Below are 20,388 nucleotides of genomic sequence, written 5' to 3' on the forward strand. Positions count from 1 at the left end.
GCATGAGCATCAGCAGTGCTAATGCAGTGGTCAAGCCATGATGTAGAGTGCCAGGCCTCACTTATGTAAGAATAACTATCTGCAGGTAGGAGCTTTTGGCTGGATAATATAAGATTGTTATCATCACAAAACTGCAGCATATGCTTTGCAAACAAGGAACTTTTGTCTGATAGATCAGCATTCATGTCACCGACTACATAGATACTTGTGGAATGATTATCAGAAATAAAATAATTTATAAAAGCTAGACGATTCAGGTATTCGTCTTCATTTTGTTGTGACTCATACGGTGTGTATACATTGAGGATAGTAGCCTCTTTGTTATTCATTTTTATCTGTATAGCGATACACCAGTCAGCTTCTAGCCTAATGACATGCCTAGCCCCATGGAAATTGTCATTAAAAGAGTTCAAATTTCCCAAGTCCTGTTTAGATAAAAAAGTTTCTTGTAAACATAAAATATCACAGTTTTTCAGCAGGTTGTCAACTACTCTACGTCGGGCTCTGTCTCCTGCGTTGTTTCCCAGGCGTAGCCCTCGGCAGTTGTATGATCCAACCCGCATAAAGTTTAACTGGGCAGGGTGACCCCGTTCGGCGCTCTTGCACCAAGTGAAGCAGAGATAGGCCTAGCTGTGCTAGCTCCCGTCTCTCCCGCTTTGCGTGGCTCATAATATCGCCTCACAACAGAGCCTTCAGGCCAGAGTTCTGGGTTGTACATGTCCGCAACTTCATTGCACTCAACACACACTTTAAACGAGCTATATCTGTTGCTCGCAGTGACAATATGTTCACAGTTAACGACACGGTCAAGTTGAGCAGCCAAATAGTTAGACAGCGTCTCTGCATCAAGGTCCGGTGAGAATTTGGTAGCAAAAACACTTACCAACTTCGTCTGAACCACTCTTATATTCCCTTGCGCACGAGTACCAACAATAGGCTTGGACACCCTCCGTTCAGGTTTTCCAGCACGCTGTTTGAACGCTTCGCGGGCAGGCTGGCCCTCGGCATGATTCTTCCGAGCTTGGCCATGTTTCACCACACGGCTCCATTTCGGCGAGTTTTCCACCGTTCCTCCAGGAGTCAGACAGGCACGCCCCGCCCCACTCCCTGCACCTGCCTTGGCATAAACGCCCGGGGTCAGCTCCGTGCGAGATGATGCAGGAGCCGGGAATCCACCGTTGGAATCACCACCAGCAGAAGGGCCAGGGGCACTCGTATTAGCCGGCACCACGCCATTCTCCCCAGCCGGGGGATTGTGCGGTGTGCTCCCGAAGGTCGTTCCAGCATCACTCGAGACAACCAGCCCTCCACCACCACTCGGTTCCAGCCGGCGCTCAACAGCAGCAACTCTGCAGTCCATGGTCACAGCCACAGAACGTAGGTCCTCGCCAACATCTGCCTGTAGTTTGACTGCATGCCTTAGCGCGCAAACCTCGCTGTGCAGCCGCTCCATCTTGCTGAGCAGGTTTGAGACATCCAGGTTGTTAAACGTCACAGGTGGCAGCTCGTCCAGGTAGTGGGAAACAAAACGGGGGATATTTTCTCCACACTCGTTCAGCACTTTTAAGCAGCTTTTAACATTGTTTGCGTCCTTATGGTTGCCTTTGGAGGCCACGTACCGTTGTTTAGTAGGACAAAGTTCAAACAACACCTTTTTAGAAGACTCAATCCACTCGGAGTTGAAGGTGTTTGTGGCTACAAGGACTAATTCGTCCTGGGTCATTGTTTTAATTTTAACCGCAAGGAAATTAAGGAACTCATCCTCTACAATAACTTGGTCGTCAACAGTTTTGTATATTGTAGGTTTTTCTCGAGGCCGGTGGTTAAAACCAGGAGCTGCCGAACCACGATCCACACCATCCGCCATCTTGGATCAATCATCAAAACTGATCATTGCTTGATGGTGTCATACCATCAGTCTTTAACTTCCCGGCTCATCTCCAAAGAAAGAGTAGGTTTTTCATTAAGGCTTTCTGCATTCTGTATGTCAATGATGGGGGTCCCCCGGGTTGAATATACCTGATGTTTTACACTCGCATTTTCAACCTGGGACGGAACTTTCAACCAAGGTTGAATCAACACAAGTAAAGGCTAGGGTTGAGTTTTTTCAACCCAGGTTGAAATGCTCTTCCCAGTTAAACATACATATATAATGTTGTATCTGAAAGAATGCCATTGTGAGTGAAAACACGCTGGGTTGAACTCTGGAGTGAGTCAACTCAGAATGCTTCTCTAACGTCTCTCTGTCGTGTGCTCTGTTTCTCCAGGTGGCCGGCGAGACTCAGTACATCTACAGTTTTTGTGTCCGACCCCGAAACCTCTCCACGGGAACAGAACCTGGAGAGAAACTCCCATCCACAGACCTGTTCTTCTTCTGGGGACTTACTGTTGAGGGCCGTTTTTAGTACGCCATGCTGGCGTTCCTACGATTGGTTTAGGACTTCTACCCTGTCCTCTGGAATGCTCTCTAGTTTCAGCTTAGCTGGAAGGACTGCTCAAACCGGAGGCCAACTGTTTTCTATTGTTAGTTTTGATTGCTAGATTTGTTTTAGCCCAGTGGGACATACTGTGTTCTGTTCTGTTGTCATTTTCTTTGGGCCCAGATACTGGTTGTTGTTTTTTTGCCAAGTTTTTTTTGTTGCATTTTTAAAAACAATAAAGACCCAGGTTCTGGTCTTAGTTTAGTTAGGATCAGGTTAGAGGTGTCTGAACGCACAGGGCTGTATTTTCTTTTGTCCAGCTGCAGCTCTCCTCCCTGGTCTCCTACCCTCTGTTAGTCCCCAGCGTTGATCTGTTTTTGTTAAATAATAAATTGCATTACACCATCCAGAGAAGGCTGGACACCAACCACTACTGGGGCACCAGCAAGGACATGCAGGACTTCAACACCATGTTCAACTGATACAACTATAACAAGGTAGGTGGTGTACACACACACACACACACACACACACACACACACACCACACACACTTCCGGAGTGCTGATGGGTGGGTAATTGCAGGACAACATGATGTTGCTGTTCACCTATTTTTTCCAACTACTACTCTATCACTTTGTCTCCAACAATGTAAACACTGCTGCTACAGATCATATGCAAGCTTAACACGGCTGTGTTTCTGTGATGGAGGTGATTCGATGACCAGTTGACTTGTTAGACATGGACTTGCTCCTAAAGCTGACCAAGAAGCAAGCCAGAGGCTCCGTCAGGGGGATGAGAGAGTGCCCCTGGTGTTTGTGAAATGGATGGGCACACAAGATGTTTCAATCTGATCCACCATCCATGCAGCCCCACTCATGCCTTGTCCACACGGGCACAGGTATTTTTGTCCAGCAGGGGAAAGTCTGAGAGTCGTCACAGTCAGACAGAGTGGGGCTAGAATCCCTGAAAGAGAACTGTCTTGCACACTTTCTTCCTTGTGCTTCCACTCTGCCAGGTGAGGGTTGTCATTTTTGCGATGTGGTGCAGCCGGATTTTCAAAAAAACAGACACAATCAGAGACAACAGTTGGGACTGATGATTGTCAATCCCGAACTGTGTCTCCTCAATGTGCCTGCCGAGTGAAAAGATGTCTTCCTTGCCCATCTCTTCACGGATGATGTGTGTGACAACCAACTCGTTTGGAGCTTGCCCTGATGGCCCACGGCGAATCACCCTCTCTGCAGCTCTCACCACCTTCAGAAAGAGAATCAGAAGATGTTTCATGCCATTAAAGCTAAGCCTATTATGAATTAGTATTGTCTCAGTTGTGTATGGTGTATTCAGTTTCAGATCAATGGCAATGCACTGTTAGTGCAGTAAAGACTACACTGTGTTCACTTGTGTGAGTGTGTGCATGTGTGTGTGTGTGCGGGGGGGGGTTGTCCTTGTGGGCAGCATGCTAGCTGGGGGTACAGAGGGGCAGATGGATGTTCTGACTCACCTTAACCGTTCCTTCTGAGGGAATCACCAGCCCACCGTTGTTTCTCAGCTCAAGAAGCTGGTAGCTCTCGTCGAATGATGCGTGCACAGCATCTGTCACCAGGCTGGTCCGGCACACATCACAGGACAGGCTGCAGAGAATCCGCCTAACAACAAATCCTGCGATGTAGACCAGAGCATTCTCCACAAGACCACCAAAGCGGCTAGGGAGGTAGCTGTGGTCATTCACAATGGCAGAAATGTCGGCGAATGGGGAATGCAGATCTTCAGCAGGGGAGGCATCAGGAGAGGACAGGGATACTGCAGACAGGGACACAGTGGCATCCTGTTCTGTCACGTTGCCAGACTGAACTGGCTTCACACCGCACCGGAACATCAGCCGGCGGAAGATGGCCTGGAACTGTCCAGCAGTGGGATTGTTGTTGCTGCCGCCTTATAGGGAAACAAACACACACATACAACATTTTATAAAGATCTAGTTTTTCAGGGTTTACTTACACGAGTAGTAGAGAGAGGAGTGGTAGTGTAGAGAGGGGAGTAATGAGAGAGGAGTGATAGAGTAGAGAAGTAGAGTAGAGAGGAGTGATAGAGTAGAGTAGAGAGGAGTGGTAGGAAGAGGTTTGTCTGTCTGTGGCTCTGTCTGTCCCTACAAGTAGACCAATCACAGTGCACACTGCTCACAGGTGACACAGTCAAACAGTAAACTGAGGTCATGATCAGCATAGGATGGTGCATGCAAGTCCTATTTCAGGCTGGAAGGTTTGCTACTGTAGCCTAACTTGAATGTTACTCTGTGTCCACAGACGCACAGTATACCCACAACCAAACACAAGGCTACTTGAGATCAAGGCAACTTGCTTATTCCATAGTAACACTATACCAGACACGGAGGCCACAAGGTGATTAGACCCTTTTTTGTTGCAAATACTATAAAATGTAAATCAAACCTGATGCTCTGATTGAATTGAAGAGCAGCTCCAAATGATCCTAGCTAAACCTGTAGGTCAGCACATACTGCTGGTCCTCCAGCAGTTTTGGGATCATTTGCGTCAAGGTATCGATGTTAATCACCAGCCCAATGACAGACAGGTGCCTTAAAAGGAAAATGCTTTGATTATATTAAATTAAAACATTCAGACAACATTGAGAGAATTGTATGAACCCCATTCTAACAGTGCTGTGAGGCCTTTGACCTCGCAACCCTCTGGCGCTATCGTGAGGCCTTCTCAGCACATCACCAGGGCGTCGGCTCTTTCCTCCACACCCGAGAGTGATCTGGCAGTGATCTGATTGGCCTGCCAATCAGCCGACGCCTATAAAGACCCAGCGCAAACAACCACCAGTGCCAGTTCTTACTGTTGCTGACGGGTCACCTATGCAGAGTGACTAACAGCGTTTTATTCTTTGTTCCTCGTGTTTTCCTACCATGCGTGTTCTTTACCCCAGTCTCCTGTGTTCCTCCCCAGGTTTCTGTACCCGCTTCGGTGCTCCTGTTTTCCCATGGACCTTTCCCGGCTTCCATCCCTACTACCCCGGATTCCTCCATTCCCTTCTCAGCCTCCCTCTTCCCCGGATTGGACCTCCTCCTCAACGACCACAGACCCACCTCGACTACTCTCACGGATAAACGATTACATGGACACAGATGTTATTATTATTTAGTTATTTCTTGCTTGGACTAACAACTAACAAACAATTTTTCCCTCTGCTTCCGTGTGGCCCTCCTGGGTTTTGTCAGCATAGTGTAACACAGAGCATCTTATGAACTTGATGCAGAAGATACATGAGCATCTTATGAACACTATGCAGAACAGCATCTTGTGAACTCGATGCAGTCTGTATTTTTAAAAACCTCTTTGACTGGTGAAGGTATTTGCCATCCTGCATCACCAAATCAATCAGGTACTTCCTGGCTCTCGACAAGAAGTCTAATTTCTGGCACCAATTGAGGTTCCCAAGAGGAGCTTTGAATCCTCCAGCTCGGGGATTGCGGCTATTCATTATATCGAACAGCCTGTCAATCATCTGAAAAATGTGTGGGTTAACTGACACATCTAAATCACCATAACATGTTATCTGATGCCATAGCTACGGCAACTACAGAGGGAAGAAGCTGATGACCCATAGGTATCAGAGATCTAACTTAATTTTTGATGGTCAGTGGCACAAAGTTATAATGGCAAGAGGGGGCTGCCTGGAAAGGGGGTGAGAGGGCATCATTGTCCCTACACAAAGCCACTCTACCTTCACAACTCATTACAACTCTACCATCACAACACATCATAATCAGTGCATTGTTCTTGATGCTACAATTCAACTTTTACACTAATTATTGAAATACTTTGACAGGCTATACTGCCATGCAAGTGTGTAAGAGATATGTAACCTAATAATAACCTAATGTCGCAATACCTCAATGAACTCTGAAGCTGTGGCTTCAGTCTTTGAACTGTGTGTAGCCAAGATCTCTCAGTGTCCGGAGGGCCACTGCAACTGAGTGGCTTAATGTCTGTGCAGCCAGGGACACCTTAATAATAATAATGGAATTTATTTGTATTGCACTTTACATTTGAACGAAGCTCAGAGTGCATGAACATACAACATACATACACAGGTACATACATACCTTCATTTTTTGGTTGTTGAAATTGACATGTTTGTCTGTCAATATATTGGCCGCATGTAGTCCAGCATTTTTTTGCACATTATTCAGCTGAATAATGTGCTTCCACTCAATCCTGCCACTGCTGCTTTTGGTAGTCCTGTATGACTACAGACATGGAATCAGAATCATTATTTGTCACTACTTGCACAAGTACAAGAACAAGGCTGATGTCCAGTGCTTTGGCATCTACAGAGGGACAAAACTAATCAGTCATAGCATGAAGACATGAGAAAGAATAGTGGATGCTAGGTTAAGAGAAAAGTGAGCAGTTCCATCAAACATTCATTAACAAACAAAAACAGTGAGAGAGGAGGATACAGAGGATAGGAATAGACATTATCTGCTGTGGAGAGGACTGGCACAAATACTAATAGAGACATTTAAAGCATCAATTACCTCGAGCATGTTGCGTGAGAGCTTGAGCATGTGGCACGCATCCATTACAATGAACACCTCTTCACCTGAAGAGGGGTGGGGAAAGCTGGTCTTCAGAGGAACTTCCGGGTTTCCCTTCAGGTCACATCCAAGCAGGTGGCAAATACCCATGTTGGTGGCATGTCCATCCATTGTAATGCTGACTACTTTGATGCACCTCTCATGCAGTGCCTCTAAAGCGTGGACAACCAGCTCTTTCTGTGTGTCTGCGTGGAGTGTAGATGTAAGGTAATACGCGATTGGTGACTTTTAATGGCCTTGGAGGCCAACGACCATCAAGACCAGAGCTTCAGTGGCAGGATCTGTTTCATTGCTGCCATCGCCGGTCTACATAACCTGACATGTTTTGAGCGCGTGGGTTGTACTGCAGGTGCCTCTTGATGGACATGGCATCCAGCATCAATGCAACCCGTCCATATTTGTCCGGGTCCTCCTCGCGTCTTCGCCTCAACATGTCCAGCATCATGACATTCAGCCCCAGCTTGTCATCCAATGATGACAACCACCTTTATAAAATTAAAAAGTACCTTTTAAATTAGTTGACCAGGTGAAAAGTAAGAATTCAGCGATTTAAAATCAGGTGTCTAAAGGAATAGGAATTCTACAGTGACTGACTAAATACACAGCAAAACATTTCAATTTTGTAGAATAAAAAAAGCGCCTTTCCCCACTTGCTCCAGCACGCATGCGCACAGGCCAGCGCGCAGACTGGCTATTCTCCGGCTCACATTCTCTGCGCTACGATCGGATTGTTGCTGACGAATGACGACGACAATATTCTCGGCACCAACAACGATCGTAGCGCAGAGAATGTGAGGGAGAATAGCCAGTCTGCGCGCTGGCCTGTGCGCATGCGTGCTGGAGCAAGTGGGGAAAGGCGTGTAAAGATCATATTACAGAGGCTAAAGACCCAGTATTTGAAAACCACCACTACAATGCCTCGCGTTGAGGAATCTCAACTGTCGATTCATCCAATCTGATTGATGAAAACAACCGTTTAGCGGCCGAAAATAGATTTAGAGAAACTGCATTCTCGTTGCCCCGTCCACCGTCATTACATGGATATACTGGCTCGCGCTGGATTTTAAATTTCTTCTACAGGCCTCCGAACTACACCAAAGTGATCTCGGTGAGTCAAACTTCTTATAATATGTCGTAAATAAGGTCCAGGTTGTCAAAAACGAGCATTGCCCTTTAAGACCTCCTCCTTATCTCTCTGGGCTAGTGGAAAGGGCTCTCCCCCTCCCCCAACTTAACATTCTTGAAGCTCACAGACCTGCTTCCACAAAACACTGATTCTTCTTCCAGGAACACAAGGTGATATTTCCCCCACGCTGCCCAGAGACATTCACAACAGCTCTTTGTCCTGTAACATCTGGGCCCCGACGCCTGGTTTTAGATAGATTGAATCCAGCTTCATCAATGAAAATTAGGTCATGACGCTGTGCAGCTGCGCCAAATACCACCAATAGGCCGTTCACACCTCTCATATTGAAATGAATGGAATGCACAAGAACAAGAGCCCTGGATCAGGTCCAAATCCAGCCAGCTTGCTAATAACACCAGCTAACATTAACTAGCCAACTTCAGATAGAAATCTAACCAGGTAGATATGAATAGGCTATTGCAGGATCTTGACTTGTCGTAACGTTAGAAGACCATAAACGCAAATGAAAACGCAAGTGCTCATTTTACCATACTTTGGAAAACAAGTACCCTAACACACCCTATAGAACATGTAATCTATGGGCTGCAGCTATTGAGTCTGAGAGAAATAATAATAGGCACAAATCCTTATTAAATCAATTTTAATTCATTGCTTTTATCTCTAGCAAGATTGATTATGCTCTCCTAAAGCTATAATCAAAGTTTTGATGACTGAGGCCCAATCTAGGGACCCAAATAAGATTGAGTCCACCCAAGAAAAAACAAAACGAATAATTCCCTTTATTTGACAAGACAATCATAGTCTACATACCAGTGATTATACCAAAATGAGGTCATTTTAAGATCAATCAAACATTCAGTTCCGAGTCCGGGTCCAGAACCAGGGCTACAGCCAACAGCAGGGGGAGGCGGACTGGACTGGGAACGTGTTTGCATAGTCCTTGAACTCTGCTCCCTTCTTTTCTCCTCCAGATCCAGGTACCTATAGCCGTCACAACGTGGCTAGCTAATTGTAGGCTATTCTGGACCCACGTTAACATTAGCAAAGCGGTGTACCTGCGCACATGCACAAACAGAGCAGTGCTACAAAGAAATCTATCATATTTATTTTCTCATACACTGGGTGTTTGGTGTTGCCAAGCAATAGGCTCTTTGCACTACAAGTTCCACTACTTATCTAAACAGTCTGTGTTTGTACATCACATGAGAGAATGTCACCCTTGGCCTAGGGAACATGTAAATCTGTCAGGTGGAGACACGTCCCCTGCCTAGAACCCCCCTTGAGTATCAACGTGACCCCCTGGCGTGACCTCCTTCTCCAGAAACCCTCGGGCGGTCACACAGGAGTCACACACAAAAATTAGAAACAGCTTACAGTGTTAAGATTGACATTTCTTGATAACAGCCAGCTCCATACATTTTCATCAGTATGTAGGGCTACTAATATGTTCATCCAGGATTGCTACAGTGTAAATAAGCTGTGACATTTATAATTTTTTACTTAGAGCTATCTGAAGCCAGCCATGCTCTCCTCATATTCACTGCACATTCTAGCTCAATAAATCTCTAATGTTCATGATTTAAAAAATGTAATTTTCATAGGTATAGGTATAGGTACTGCATTTGTAACGCGCTCCCCATCCAGTTGTTACACTGGCCCGGAGCCCCATCACATGATAGATGAAGTGTGAAATGTATTGTGTGCCAGAAACAACCACAAACAACCTCAGATCACAACACCAGATTTAACTTTTCTCCATTTCCATGGTGGCCTGCTATACACTGTCGAACAGTGTCACAATATGGATTAGAGCAGGGGTTCCCAACCTTTCTTCCCCAGAGCCCCCCACTTACACCTGATGGAATTTGACCATCAGCACCATTTCCCCCCCCCAAATCGGTGTGAACGTCCGGTCTGTGTATGTTTGTGTGTGCAAATTACATCAGGCGTAAGTTAGGGTACATATAAGTACTTTGCCAATGTAGCAGGAATATTAAATGTTGTCACGATTCATAGTCTCTGATTAATGTGTTGAATGTATATGATATTGTAGTGCCGTACATACAAGGCTTTTTGGCCCTTCATCAGATATAATCATGTATTTTGCTGTGTGACATGTCAATAACATGATTCTTTGACAAATATTTGTCTAGCTAATATTAGGGCCTCAAATTATCTGAGGTCTGGCGCACCAAACAGAACAATAACAAGACAAGACTGGCTCACTAGTCACCAGACACCAGTCGTCTAACAGGGTTCTTATCACAAACATGCATCAGCAGGTATGTGTGTTCTGATTGGCTGTGTGACAAGCCGCTGTGTGTGTGTGCCTTGTTTTCTCTTCCACAGTTCAAGTTCTGCAGCCTGTTCAGCTATGAGGACTGGGGGAATCATCCCAAACTCCTGCTTCTGCCCGGAAAGGCCAAGCAGCAGGGACGCTGTCAGGGGATGAGCTTCACAGTGAGCCATCTATCAATACACACACACACACACACACACACACACACACTCACATAGACACCAACAGACACACACACACAGGCCAACACACACACACACACACACACACACACAGACAGACACATGCACACACACACATAGACTGATACACACTCACACACACATGGACACACACAAACACACACATGCTGTAGGAGCAGCAACCTTAGCTGGCAGCATCATCTCTGTCTCTCTCTCTGTCTGTCTCTTTCTCTCTCAATAAACAGTATAAAGGAGAGTTCCCTATGGTGACAAAGAAAGGGGCACCATCTTTTATCTTCCGTTGATTAAACCCACCCCCCTCATTTCTCTTCTATCTCAGTACATGCTCAGTTATGGGGTTGGCAAGGAGGTCTACAAACAGGTGAACACTAGACTTCTGTACAGACTTATTAAGGAAATGATCAATCAATCAATGATGTGCATGTGTGTGTATGTGTGTTTGTTTGTGTGTGTGTGTGTGTGTCTGTGTGTGTGATTGAAACGTCTAGTATGTCCCTAGCACGTCTGTAACGTCTCTCTCTCTGTCTCTCTCTCCCTCTCTCTCTCTCTCTCTCTCTCTCTCTCTCTCTCTCTCTGTCTCACAGACATGCTCCTCCATCCTCATGGCTTCCTCTCCATGGCCGATGACATCATAGTGGGGATCTTGTTGGGGTTTGCGTCCCTGTCTGAGTAGCCAGTTCTTCACTGGCCTGCCGTCCTAACGGTCACCTGGCTACATAGTTCTGAAGCTGTGCCCACAGACCATAACAAGCACATTTGCTGTATGGAAATATGGTATAAAGCCTGATTTACCTTGAGCTGCTGTGTACAGGAAGTCACAGATTCAAAACACAACAAAATATGTACAGTAAGGGTTATGGTTCACCTCACGATAACAGAAACGTATGTGAGAGACTGGGGGAAATTCTACTGATGTAACTGAAATTGTTAGATATGAAGTGAATGGAAAAGAATGTTAAATCCATTGGGTGTTAATCAAAAAATTACATAAATGTGATGCATTTTGATTTAATTAGGTTTATTGCATAAGCCTCATTATTATGTATTTCAAACAAATATATTATTAATCTTGAATAGATAACCTGATTATTATGCATTTCAAACAAATATAGGCTACGTTATGTATTTTGAATACATAATCTGATTATTATGCATTTAAAGCAAATAGACTTTATTTATACTGAATACATAAACCTGGTGATTATGCATTTCAAATAAATAGGTTTTATTACACTGACAAATATGCATCATGTAAAGTTTATTAGGTACATTTATGTTAAAACTACCTAAAGCAAATTCATGGAAATTTGTCATGCAATTAAATTACATAAATCTTAAAAGTTAGGCTTAAATATTTCTGTGAGTGCAGTGTACCAGTAAAGACCAGTGTATCTGGAGGAGCCCAGTGTACCAGTAGGATACCAAGCCTAGGTCTGTGTGAGTTTCAGAAGAACATCTTCACTCTTCATAGTGTTTATAATCTGATAATCTGCATCCTCTGCTTGCAGTTTGAGGTCTCCTAGCTGAGCTCTGTGCAACACCGCCACTATGTGGTTAACTGCTATCATTGCATGTTGATGAAGGTCTTCGGGTGGCCAGTTAAATAGTGTTACAGAAACATGACAATAACTAGAATAGCGCTCAGAGAGCACAGACCTCTGCCTGTGATGCATTTCGTCAGCATGTACAATTGTTGAATGTGTCCTTTTTTAGTTTAGCAGTTCTATATGGCCAACTTGAAAATGCATGTTGCAGATGAAATATTGATCACCTTGATGAAGCTGAATCTGTTGTAGTGTGAGACCAAGCTGATCAGGGTGCTGTTCTGGGTTTAAAATGACCCGCCATAGGAATTGAATGGGTAAAATGACCCGCTATAGGAAATGAATGGGTAAGACAATATTATGTTCATCCAGCAGATGGAAAACATCCCCATACACACCCACAGCCACAACTCACCTGGGTTACCCGGGTTCTAGGTCTAAAATGAGCCCCCGTTTTATAGTGTTCAAGGCCAAAATTGACTGATCTGTTTTAACTGCTCTTATATGAACACAAAACCCATAAATCCCCAAATGAATGTGAACCACCTGAAGCATTCAGGTCAATACCATTCTCTTAGTGTACACCACATGCTCCCCCACACGTCCATAGTGTGAAACCACTTGGATACTGAAAGTGTAGAGCCATTACCAGTCAATACAAAGTTATTCTAAGTGATCATCTTTATCCTATTAGTGAAACATATCCAGATGAAAATGATTTATTTCAAAACAGCAATACACCCATCCACAAAACACAAAATCAGTGAATGTTTTGATTTGTATGAACATGATGTCAATATGTCGTAGCCTTCCAATTAATCCACTTAAAACCTAGCTAGTGTTGTGTTCGGCTGCTAACACTTAATAATGGAACCGGACAACAGTGTGCATACGGCTATACTTTTATTCACAGCTCCCATTACAGGCGGCCATCACTCTCGCTGGCTCCCGCATCACTGCCTCGATCAACCTTGACGTCCGTGACGTCATCACGTATGACACATCTCTCCTGTCAAACACTATGTTTACAGTGTCTGGAAACATAAACAATTTCTCTTAAACGCCAAACAGTGTTTCAGCTTTAACCCTCAATTAACAGTTTCAGAGCCTGTAACAATTACAACTATAGAGAATAAAATAATAACATAACATGACAAACAAAAACAAACTCTTGTTACTGTCCCATCACCTCATATCACCAAGCTCCCATCACCTCATTACTGCCCCATCACATTTCCTCAATGAGTCTCTTTGGCGCTTTGGTCTGTCTACCCAACCTCCTCTCTATGTCTATGTGTTCACCACACTCACGTATGGGCGTGTCACACACCGGTGACCCTGCACTAGCGCCCTCTGCATTTGTGTCTTCAGTACTGTCTTCATTTTTAGGTACCTTGAGTAAGTGTCTGCGATTTCGCCTGTATGTTACCCCCTCGGGCGTCTGCACCTCATATGACCTTGGGGCCACATTCTGCAGCACTCTTGCATCTAAGTTCCAGTACTGACCATTGTGCAGTTTTACTCTGTCATCTGGCCTCAGCTCACTCAGGACTTTAGACCCCCTGTCATAGTCTCTTTTCTGCCCCAGTTTGTTCCTACGTTTTGCCACCACTACTTCTGTGTGTCCTGTAGCTGATGTCCCTTCACTCTCCAGTAACTGTGGCATCCGTGTTTTGATCTGTCTATTGTTGTACAGTAGCTCAGCTGGCGCTTTGCCATTAGACAGTGGAGTTGCTCTATAGTTAAGTAGAGCAAGATAAGGGTCAGTCCTTGAGTCAAAAGCTTTCTTAAGCAGCAACTTTACGATTTTCACCCCATTTTCTATGAGACCGTTAGACTGAGGGTATTTGGGGCTTGATGTCACATGTTTGAATGTGTACGCCTTAGCAAAGGCACTAAACTCCTCACAGCTAAACTGTGGACCATTGTCTGTCATTACATAGTCTGGTATGCCATGACGGGCAAATACCGACTTGATGTGTGTGATAACCTGAGATGCTGTTGTGTTTTGTAGGAGCGCCATCTCTGGAAAGTTTGAAAAGTAATCTACAAGGAGCACATAGTGCTTCCCTTCTAGCTCAAACAGATCTATACCCACTTTGCTCCATGGTTTACACACCTCCTGTTCCTCAACCCACATGGGTTCTTTTGTCTGCCTTGTCCTATGTTTTTGACATGTCTTACACGAGCGTACAGTTTGCTCTATGTCTGAGCCCATCCCAGGCCAGTATAATGCTGCTTCGGCCCTTCTTTTAGACTTTTCCATGCCCAGATGTCCCTCATGTATGGTTATTAACATGTTGCGTCGCATCACCTTAGGAACTACTATCCTAGAGCCCCTAAACAGGATGCCATCTACCGCCGATAGCTCATCCCAGTACTGGTGGTAGGGTGCAGGTACTTTGTGTACAGACTCACCCAGGGTGATTGCTTTCACTACCCCTCTAAGTGTGTCGTCCTCAGCTGTGGCTCTCGCTATGACAGTCCACATTTCATTTGAGACTGGGCAGCTCTTCCTTATCATGCACAGTTTCATCTTGCTCATACTGTTGCACTGGGACTGTTGTGTCGTACGCACGTGAGAGCGTATCTGCTACTAACAGTTCTTTACCTGGTCGGTACTCAAGGTCAATGTCATATTTCTGCATTTTTAGAAACAACCTTTGAACCCTAGGTGGTGTGTCTGATAAGCCCTTTTCCGAGATGGTCACGAGCGGCTTGTGATCTGTCTCAGCCCACACCTTTTTACCATATATGAACACATGAAACTTTTCACACCCATATGCCAGAGCCAAAGCTTCCTTCTCAATTTGTGCATAATTGCACTCTGAGGTTGTCAACACCCTTGAAGCGTAGGCGACAGGGCGCCATCTGCTGTTGTACCTCTGCAGCAGCACTGCACCTAAACCTGACTTTGATGCATCTGCTGATATTTTGGTTTGACGTTTCTCATCATAGTATTTCAAGACAGGGGCTTTCACTATTAAGCCTTTTAACTCATCAAACTCTCGCTGATGGTTGCTGTCCCAGTTCCAGTCAGCTGTTTTGACCAGCAGTCCTCTCATAAGACTGGTGTGACTGGCTAGGTTAGGAACGAACTTGCCTACGTAGTTTACCATACCTAAAAATCTCTGGACGCCCTCTCTGTCTGTCGGTGCAGGCATGTTTCTGATTGCAGAAACTTTGCCTTGGTCTATTAGTACACCCTCTTGTGTTAACCGTTCCCCCAGGAAGGTGATCTCTGTTTGCCTGTACTGGCATTTGCTTGCATTTAGCTTTAAACCACTGGACCTGGCTGCGTCTAGGGCCATTTTCAGCCTCTCATTATGTTCCTCCATTGTGCTTCCCCAAATCAGGACATCGTCTATGTATACCTTTGCACCCGGAACCTTCTCAAATATCTGTTGTACTGTTCTATGAAATACCTCAGGTGCCGAAGCCAATCCAAAAGGTAACCTCTTAAAGGAATACCTTCCAAAGGGGGTATTGAATGTGCTGAGTTTGACACTGTCCTGGTCTAAACCTATCTGCCAAAACCCGGAGGAGGCATCTAGTTTAGAAAAGTATTTTGCACCAGCTATATCCCCAAATATGTCCCCTCTTATAGGCAGCTGGTAGTGCTCTCGTTTCAGATCTTTGTTCAACTCTTTGGGATCCATACATAACCTTATTGAGCCATCCTTTTTTTCCACCACAACGAGTGAGTGTACCCACTCTGTAGGCTCCTCCCTCTTCTCTACGATGCCCAGGGACTCTAGCCTGTCTAGCTCAGCTTTAAGACTTTCTCGCAGTGCCAAGGGCACCTTCCTGGCAGCATGTATGACCGGTTTGCATGGCTTTTTAATCTCTATTCTGTGTGTGACACCCAGCTTCCCAATGCCCTGGTATACATCTGCATACTGATCTTCTATGTTGCCCTTGTCACTTGCCGTCACCTCATGTACACGTTTCACTAAACCTAAAGCATTGCATGTTTTGAACCCAATTATGGGCGTCTTTTTACCTTGCACAATGACAAATGGCACATCATATCGCTCACCTTTCCTGGACAGTACCAAAGTGCATGTACCACATGTGGGAATAGCCTCCCCACTATATGCTCTTAGTTTCACTCTGTCTTTAGTGTTCACAATGGCTGGGATCTCCAGCCTGGCCAAATCAATCTCAGACAGTATGTTGGCTTGCACTCCAGTATCCAACTTGAAGCTGATGTCTGTACCATTGACCCTGTACTTGCCAGTCCAATCTTCATCCTTCACTGTTGGACCGGACACCATCCCTATGAAGAGTTCTCCTGTACCGTCACTGTCAACGCTGTCACCACTGTCGTGCTGTTCGATGCAGCAGACCTTCTTCTGTTTGCAGACCCTGGCGAAGTGGTTCCTACCACCACACTTGCGGCATTCTCTCCCGAATGCAGGACACTGCTGTGGTCTGTGTTCTCCACCACAGCGCGAGCACTGCCTTAGCTCCTCCCTCTGGTTTTTTTCTTGTCCTTCGCCGCTTTGCCGCTTTTGTTTGTGCTTTGTAGCCATGTCTATTTCCATAACTGTGTCTTTCAACTGACTACAGTCCATGCTTTTTATTCTATTCTGTGTCACTTCTCTTGCCTGACAAATCTGTACAGCCCTTTCCAGGGTCAGGTCAGTCTCTCCAAGCAACTTCTCTCTCAGTCGCTTATCGCGCACTCCCATCACAATCCTGTCGCGGACCAGTGAGTCAGCAAGCCCGCCAAAATTACATGACTGACTTTTTAGCTTAACGTCCATGATAAATTCCTCAACACTCTCTGACTCGGTCTGTGACCGGCTGTTGAAAATATATCTTTCAAATGTCCCATTCTTTTTCGGAATGCAAAACTCAGCGAATTTATCCATAACCAGCTTGATATCTTTCTGCTGTGCCTCAGTTAGCTGCATACTATTGAATACATCTAACGCATCCGCACCTGCTACAGTCAGGAACAATGCAACCTTCTGTTCAGCGTCCCTGTCAGCACCCGCAATTGCAGTCACATAGAGCTCGAATCTCTGTTTGAACTTTCTCCAGTTCGCCTCGACATTTCCCGTCAGCTTAAGTTCGCCCGGAGGCTTCAGATGATGCTCCATCTTGACAGCGCGGCGTGTCTCCCGCTCGCTCGCCTAGCTAACTTTCACTTCACTTGCTAGCTAGCAACCTGCCGTCTCGTCCTCCGACTTTTTCTTCTCTTTTTTTTTTTCCGTCGTTTTACTCGTCTGCCCGCGAGCCATTCATGAGTCTGAAAACTCCTGGTACCATGTTGTGTTCGGCTGCTAACACTTAATAATGGAACCGGACAACAGTGTGCATACGGCTATACATTTATTCACAGCTCCCATTACAGGCGGCCATCACTCTCGCTGGCTCCCGCATCACTGCCTCGATCAACCTTGACGTCCGTGACGTCATCACGTATGACACAGTGGCGACATTGCACGCATACTTTATTACATGACTCTATTGGTACAAACATTTACCCGCCAGCGTGGCAGATAGCCTCCGAAATTTAGTCGCCATTGGCGGGTGTTAATTTTCAGCCCTGAGCACAGTGTTTGACTAATACAAAGGAATATGAGCTGGAGAACAGATTAGCTCTGCGAGTAGCACAGGAGAGGACGATGGGCTTTCTGCTGCCATTCCTGCTTGCTCTGCTAGCCTTCCTCCTTGGAGGACTCTATCTCCTGGGGACCTTCCGTCAGAGGCGTCCCGGGGAACCCCCCTTAGATAAGGGACCCATTCCTTGGCTGGGCCATGTCCTGGAGTTTCGCAGGGATACTGCAAAGTTCCTGGAGAGAATGAAAAGGAAACATGGGGATATTTTCACAGTGCTGCTGGGGGGCTTTTATTTCACATTCGTCACAGATCCAAGCTGGCCTACAGGGTGCTGCTGCCGTCGGAGAAGATGGAGGTGGAACGTCTGAAGAGGCTGTTCTGGAACACGCTGTCGGTCCAGAAGATCAGCACCAAAGACAATGTTAGCGGCTGGGTGCGCGATCAGCAGGAGATTAGGGAGGAGCACGGCATGCAGGAGTTCATGCAAGACAGGTACATGTTCCTGCTTCTGTGGGCGTCCCAGGGTAACACGGGGCCGTCAGCCTTCTGGCTGCTCCTCTATCTCATGAAGCACCCCGACGCCATGAGGGCGGTCCGGGCGGAGGTGGAGGACGTGCTGAAGGAGGCCGGGCAGGAAGTGAGGCGTGGTGGGCCGCTCATCGACCTGACCCGGGACATGCTGCAGAAGACGCCCTTCATGGACAGCGCCGTGGAGGAGATCTTGCGTTTGACCGCCGCCCCCGTCCTCACCAGGGCCGTGCTCCAGGACATGAGCCTCAAGATGGCCGACGGACAAGAGTACCAGCTCAGGGGAAGGCGACAGGGTGGCCCTCTTCCCCTACACCACCGTTCAGGTGGACCCAGACATCCACCCCGATCCGCACACGTTCAAATATGACCGTTTCCTCACACCAGACGGGGGCAAGAAAAATGATTTCTACAAGGGCGGGAAGAAGCTGAAGTACTACAACATGCCGTGGGGGGCTGGAATCAGCATGTGCCCTGGTCGTTTCTTCGCCACCAATGAGCTGAAGCAGCTTGTTTTCCTCATGCTCACGTACTTTGACTTTGAGTTAAAGAATCCAGATGAGGAGATCCCGCATATTGACATCAAGCGCTGGGGCTTTGGGTCCATGCAGCCAACTAGAGACATTCAGTTTAGGTACAGGCTCAAGTTTTAGGTTTGAAAGCACACTTAGATGTTAATCTAACCAAACTCATAGTAGTGAGTGAGTATTTAAGGGGTAATTTGTTTGAGCGCACAACATGTCCTGATGAAGACTGACAAGGTCGAAACATGTTGACTTTTTTAAATTATGTAAGCCTGATACATTAAAGTCGCACTGAAGTGAAAAAAGCATTCTGTCCCATTTTGGTTCACATAATTGGTCATAGTGTTCACCTATTCAACGATGTATGCCAAAAAAATTACAAAATTCTACTTTTGTTGTAATCCTATATCAAAGTATATAATTTCTTACTTCCTGCAAAACGGTAGGTCGCGTGCAATGACGACATCAGGTACCTTAGATTTTAGGCCAATAATCTCACGACATCCACCCGTCAATCAACGCTATCCTTCTATCGAATCTGTCTAAAATTCCTCTAAACATATGTCCCACCCTCACAGCTTGTTTGCATCGGAAATACGTAAAACTACGGAAGTTAGATGATCTCAAACGTCTGTTTCTGTGCGACTTTAAAGGTTTTTTAACATTACCACTTCCTTTCCGAATACTTATTCTGAGTGCCTGGATCTACTTTTGTTTTTGGATATTGCCTCCATTCCCAGTGATCCAAGAGCACCAACAACACTAATGGTTTATCTCACTTTTTGAGCACCTTGTTCCTCCCTGTTGTCTAAACTCATAGTAGCGTTCATCATTACAGTAGGTTATGCTTGAAATGTTGCCATATTCAATAATAAAGTATTTTAGATCATCATGTTACTGTGAAAACTGTTATACGTAGATTTACTCATATCTTATCATCTTTATTATAACAGTATTAAAAACTGAATTCCATCAGGTGTAAGTGGGGGGCTCTGGGGAATAAAGGTTGGAACCCCTGCTCTAATCCATATTGTGACACTGTTCGACAGTGTATAGCAGGCCACCATGGAAATGGAGAAAAGTTAAATCTGGTGTTGTGATCTGAGGTTGTTTGTGGTTGTTTCTGGCACACAATACATTTCACACTACATCTACCATGTCATGAAAATGACATTTTTTAAATCATGAACATTAGAGATTTATTGAGCAAGAATGTGCAGTGAATATGAGGAGAGCATGGCTGGCTTCAGATAGCTCTAAGTAAAAAATGATAAATGTTGCAGCTTATTTACACTGTAGCAATCCTGGATGAACATACTAGTAGGCCTACATACTGTGATGGGAATGAGTTGTGGGACTCTGGACTGAGCATGGATTCACTGATTGACTGAATTGAACACAGGTGGGACTGATTGAGATGTAAGCAGACAACAGGCTGGTCAGATGAAGAGATGTAAACAAAATGAAGAAACAGTAACATCTACAAATAAATACATAAATAAGTTAAAAAATCATGTCACAGCATAATG

The 20,388-nt window shown here is 45.4% G+C and overlaps 1 pseudogene across 1 annotated transcript; it reads left to right on the forward strand.

Moving 5' to 3' along the window:
- The first annotated feature begins 17,872 nt into the window (after nt 1-17,872).
- Nucleotides 17,873-18,988, forward strand: LOC311308071 (7-alpha-hydroxycholest-4-en-3-one 12-alpha-hydroxylase-like; annotated as a pseudogene). The gene is made up of 2 exons: nt 17,873-18,097; nt 18,130-18,988. The product of its transcript is annotated as a 7-alpha-hydroxycholest-4-en-3-one 12-alpha-hydroxylase-like (transcript).
- Nucleotides 18,989-20,388: the final 1,400 nt, after the last annotated feature.

The sequence above is a fragment of the Borostomias antarcticus genome (genome assembly GCF_949987555.1).
Source record: "Borostomias antarcticus genome assembly, chromosome: 4".
NCBI lineage: Eukaryota > Metazoa > Chordata > Actinopteri > Stomiiformes > Stomiidae > Borostomias > Borostomias antarcticus.